Here is a 6,263-nt window from a genome sequence, read left to right on the forward strand (position 1 = left end):
CCAGCAAGGTTTCCTGATGTAAAATAATTTTACTCTAGGCCAGTTGACAAATGTTGTACTCTGTAGTTATGAAACATCCAGCTAGATTGCTCCTGCGCTCTGCAAGTGTGGTGGTTTGAATGAGAATGGCCCCCATGGGGCTCATCTATTTGATGCTTAGTCACCAGGGAGGGAGCTCTTTACTACAGGATTAGAAGGATTAGGAAGTGTGGCCTTTCTGGAGGAAGGGAGGTTTCAAAAGCCCATTCCCGCTGGCGGCTGGCTGGCCCGGTGACTCTCCCTGCTGACTGTGGGTCAGGATGCAAAGCTCTTGGCTCCATAGTCACGCCTGCCTACGTGGCACTTTGTTCCTGCTATGAGGATAATGGACTCACCCTTGGAAAATGTATGCAGGCCCTCAAACTGTAATGTGTATTGTATGTGTATTTCATATTAATGATAAATGCAAACAGATTCTAAAAGATTTTAAAGCCGCATTACGACGACTGATGCATTGAAATGATGACTCAAGATTTTTTGTTTCTATAAGTTGACTTTAGCACAGCTGGCATAAACCTTGTCGTAATACATACTGGGACATTAGGCTGTTTCCGCTGGATTACAATGTAGCCCTACATGTTTTGTTCATATAAAAGCTGTATGAAAACAAAGGGCAGTCATCAGCATTTAGGAACATTCTTAAAAAGACATGGTTAAAGAAAAAGGTTAGTTTTGTAATAAAACTGGTACAAAGAACTAATGATTCCAGCGAGTTTAAAATTTCTTCCCTTATTCCTGTCGAAACATATTAAGCAATCACATCAATTAAATATGCAGTACTTTACAGTTTATAATGATATAGACAAGACACAAAGAAGGTTCAAGAGTATGTTGCTTTCTCTTGGTGTTAAAAAAATTTAAGGACAACTCATATTTTCTATATATATACTACATATATATACTATATATCTACATATATACTATAGAAAGAATATATAGTGTGTATGTATATAGTATATACCCTCACATATATCCCCATCTATCTATATGTACACATATTCATAATACAACATATATAGTGACTTATGTGTATTATAGGTATTTTTCAGATATTTATACTGTTAAAAAATGAAAAAATTGAAAACATACCATATAACAATACACAGAATCAATTAATCTAAGAGCTGCTTATTTGAGAAGATTGGCAGACCTTTGTTTGGCCCGAGTAATTAAAAGAAAGATAAAACCCAACATAGTCAGAAATGAACAGGGATATATTACAAGAGAAACCAAAGAAATTCAAAATTTTATAAGAAATATTTTAAAACCTTGTATTCCCTTAACGTGGAAAACCTAAAAGAAATGGATGAATTTCTAGATTCAGCTAAACCACCAAAGTGAAACCAAAAAACCAACAACCTCAGCTATGTCTGTTCATTGACCACAGTTTACTACAAAAAGAAGCTTCTGTGACCAAGACACACATTTTTACGGCAAATCGAAGGACGTAGTGATAAAGGATCGGCAATAAGGATTAAATGTCTTCCATATGTTTTCTATCTTTTGGTCAGCAGGCTACTGTGGGACTAAGAGTCATCTGGAGAGACCAGAATGGAGGAGAGAGGAGGATAGGGAATAGGCTCTTCCTTCCTCTCTGCCCAGCATGGCCGCTAGGAGTCCTTGGTAGAAAGAGCTTCTGCAGGTCAGGGGCAGACAGAAGAAATGGATATGGGCTAGAAGGGAAAGCTGAGAGGTCCCATGGGAAAGAGCTAGAGGGACCCTCTGTATGATAGCCTTGAGAAATAATAAACACAATACAATATATGAAAGTCTCAGAGAATAATCCTATTATATAAACAAATGATTAATAATTTTAAATTGCTATGTAGCAACCACTCAAAGTGATGTATTTAATTTTTTGCAATATATATTCTTATTAAAGAAATACAACTCTTATGAAACCTTAAATTTCCTATATTCCTAGGAAAATAAAAAATAAAACTACATGTAGCATTCCTTCCCAAACCACAGCAACAATGGAATTGTTATGGGTTAGAAAGAAAACTCCAGGATGTCCTTCCTTTGATCCACAGATCAAACAGGCTGGGGAAATGCCTCTCAAAAAGAGCGGGCAAAGTCGTCAGCCTTCGATGCTGTGTATGGGTTTCTTTTAAATTTTTTATCTTCATGTATGTGCATGTTATGTGTGTATGTATGCATGCTCATGCCAAGGCATGCGTGTGGAAGGGAGAGGACAACTTCTGAGAACTGACTTCCTCCTTCCATTCTGTGGATCACTCAAAGCAACTCAAGGCATCAGACTGGGGGCAAAAACATCTCGAACCCCCCATCCATCGTGCTGGTCCTATGTGTTATTTCTTTGGGGTTTTGTTGTATTAGTTACTTTTAACTTATTCCATATAAATTTTTCTACTGTCTTTTCTACTGATATCGATGCAATGGTACTAGTTATTTTTGTTTATAACTATATTTTCATATCTAGTTTGTTCATATGGTAGTTTCTGCTACTTGTTTTATTTCTTTCTGAGAGGTGCTGGGGATAGACCCCAGACCCTGAACATTTGTTACTAAGATATACTCCCATCATTATTTTGAGAAACCATACCTCAATCCAGCTATAACAAAGCACTGAATGAACTTGAAAAATACTTCAAACCTTAAGGAATAAGGCAGGTAAAAACAGCCAGTCGTCAACTCTGCCCCCCAAACAGACACCAACAGGGAAGACTGAAAAACCATGAAAAACAGGGAAGACCTGAAAGGCCATGCTCCATTTTCCCTCCGTTGCGACTGTAGAGACTCCACAGCTTCTCTAGGAAGTCCCTACTTCACTCCCTGCCAATTCTGGGCCCCCTTACCTGCAGCCACTGCTTTTGATGGGGCTTGGAAAGAGCCAGGGCAGCAAGGGACTGGCGGGGGGGGGGGGGTGTAGGGCTGGGCAGAGGGACTCAGAAGGCCTAGTGTCTTACAGCTTAGCCATCACTCCATCTACAGGGGGCCTGAGAAGGGGAAGACCCCTCCAGTTCCTGATGCCAATCTTCTCTCCTGCTGCCCTTCGGGGTAGCAACTTTTCTTTTTCATTCTTTTTTTTTTTTTTTTTTCTTAATTTCCTCCAGTTATGCTTGTTAAGGCAATGAAATCAGTCAGTTCACGGCCAGGAACAAGGTTCGTGCTACATCTGCCAACCTAATGGTTCTTGTGTCCAGGGGCGAGGCTCTGGGTGTTCCTGGAGGAAGGAAGAGGCATGTCGGTTCCCCCCTCAGCTGAGCTAAGACAAACCTTTCTGTTTAAGTGCCTGCTCTAACACCTCTAGTCAACCCTCTCGGCTCCCCAGCCCCACCCACCAGACCTTCCCCTAACAACTTTCACTTTTCTAATTGTCTCTGTGAGAATGAGATAACAATACAGGCTAACACTGCTCCAGAGAGTGAAATGGAAGATCCTTGCTCAGTCCCTCACCCCAAGGTCGTTATCTGTTATGGAGAAACAAGCCAATATGTGAATAGAATTCCATGCCATGGCAACCCTAAGACAAAGATTCCGGCTGTCTTGAGATTGCTGTGAACTGGGAAACAAAACGAGCTTCGTTCCATATAGCAGGAAATTAGGAACAGATGCTGTTCCCTTTAAAGAGCACAGGCAAAGGAGTCAAGAACCTACGGAGATCAAAGATCACAGGACAGTATCTCAGAGCAGTGATCATCTGGCTTCCATTTTTTCTTTTGAATCTAAGAGGATGTTTTTCTTGGGGCGGTTTGAATGAGCGTGGTCCCCATAGACTCATATACTTGAATCGTTCACCATCATTGATGCCCTGGCCACACTTAAGCATGCACGGGCAGCCTGTTTATGGTGGCTCTCCAGTTGTTCCTGTCCTGGGCAGTCCTAGATGCTTGTGTCATTGTCACATCCAAGGCTCCACGGTCTTCCTTTCGGCTGTCTGTCCGGCATTTTTTGGATCTTCCTCTTGCCTTATCCCGTGCACTCCTCCAAGCAGTGCTGTCTTCGGGTATCTGCCGTCATTCGTTCTCACAGCACGAAGACAGAGAGAGACCTGGCCAGTTGTCCTCATTCTCAGACCATGAGACCTCCATATACTTGAATACTCAGATCCTGTGGCTGCAACTGTTTGGTAAGGATTAAGAGATGTGACCTTGTTGGAGGAGACAGGTCGCTGGAGGTGGGCTTTGAGACTTCAAAAGACACTCCTCATTTCCAGTGTTCTCTCTCCGCCTTGTGATTGTTGAGGAAGATGTACGTTCTCAGCTGCTCCTCCTGTCATGCCTTTGCTTTATCACCATGGGCTCAGACTTACGACACCATAAGCTCCATATTGTAAGCTTTCTTTTCCAAGGTGCTGCCAACATCAGCTTCAATAGGTCAGAGAAACTGGAGAGGAAGTGCGGAGTCGGAGCTACTGAACACACAGGAGACTGATCTGAGGGGCAAAACATTTCTTCATTTTATTTCTCTTTCTTCTTTTCCTCTTTTGACTCTTTTCCTCTTAACCCTTTTATACCACCTAAGACAAAAATTTCTATGCAAGAAAAGATTACCTTACAACCGTAAGTTACATATTTTCAAAAAACAAAACCTTTACACAGAAAGAAATCACATTGTGATCATGAGTTACAAGTTTTTCTTAGAAGTCCACAAGTGGCTGAACATCTTCCTTTGTATTAATTTTCCTACCATAACATCTTCACCCCAAAACAATGATTCTCTTATTGTTGATTTAAAACGTTTTAAGCAAGCCAAATATATCTCAGCCAGTTCCTTGTTTCAGATTAGCAGACTCCTAGTCTATTTCTACTCTAAAAAACTGTAAACAAGTGGTCGAGCTAACCACTATTCTTTTCTTTATTCTTTACACACAATAGGGTCATTTAATTTCCTTTCACAACTTTGATTTTTCAGGATACATACCAAAACCTAATTACTCCTGTAAGCTACATGACCAAGGAACTCAGACCTAACCTTGGTGTAGGGACATAATGGCTTCTTTGATCATCATCCTGGTTTCCCCCACAGGCAGAATTCATGAGTCTATAATGCATGAAACTTCCTTGTTCTTATTTTCCATCCTCAGCAAATCTCACACCTAGCAAAGAGGATAACTGCTGCTACTCTTGTTTCTGTCTCTTTTTTAATCTCATTGTAGCAATTGGCACGGCAGCCTAAGCCTAAACCTAATCATCTCCACTGTCTTAACCACCTGTATCTTTCAGGTTGACTCAGTGAGTTCAATTAAATCATTTATCTAAGCATCACTGCTCTTATAAAAATCATCTACATTATGATCTGCAAGTAAATTGCTCAGTGAGGAGTGGGATTTTCCCATGAAACAATCACACTATACTAGATCCAGTGGGGTCCTTTCTCATAATCATCACACCCTGCCAGATACAGAAAGAACACGAGAGCAGCAAGCAGGAAAAGCACAGCAGAAGCACAGAAGCAAGGGGCAGGAGACCATTCCCCAGGGTGGCGCCTCTCCAGGGTGCACCATCATAGCTTTGCTGTCTGGTGGGTGGTATCCCATGAGCTCCGTTACTGACTGCAGCTCCCTTGAAATGACAACCGCCAAGCAACCCTGGTTTTGGTGTCTTATCACAGTGATAGAAAAGTAACAAAGATACTATTTCATAAAAACGTTGAGACCAACATATCTCTGGAATAAAAGAGTTTATAACGCCATTACATATGCTGGCCAACAATAAAAGGACCAGTCTGGACACAAGCTCACTGATTCACTAGCAGCACGGCCAGTAAGAAATACGGACGCCAGACAGATTTAGAGAACCATAGAGCTGGTAAGACGGCATAGCAGATAAAGGTGCTTGCCATCAGAATGACAACCTGAGTTCAAACCCAAGGGCCCACATGCAAAAAGGGCAGAACCAACTCTTATAAGTTGTCCTCTGACATCTACCTACACATAGTAAAGAATTAAAAGAAAATTAAAGCCAATGTATTTTTTATACTGTATTTGAGAATATCATACATGGACAGTGTGTTTGCATCATTTCACTCCACTTTCTCCCCACTCCACCTCCTCCTATGTCTGACCACTCTCTCTAATTCACCACCTATTCCTTAAGTATTATTGTTTTACACGTGCACACACACACACGCATGTATACACATACTGCTGAGTCCATTTAGTATTACTCATATGTATACGTGTTTAGAGATGATCACCTGGGATTGAAAATTTTATCAGCGGACTCATCCTTAGAGAAATACTGATTCTTCCTCTCTTA

The sequence above is a fragment of the Alexandromys fortis genome, unplaced genomic scaffold, assembly GCF_014885135.2.
Source record: "Alexandromys fortis isolate MF-2015 unplaced genomic scaffold, M_Fortis_MF-2015_v1.1 scaffold_3, whole genome shotgun sequence".
NCBI classification, from domain to species: domain Eukaryota; kingdom Metazoa; phylum Chordata; class Mammalia; order Rodentia; family Cricetidae; genus Alexandromys; species Alexandromys fortis.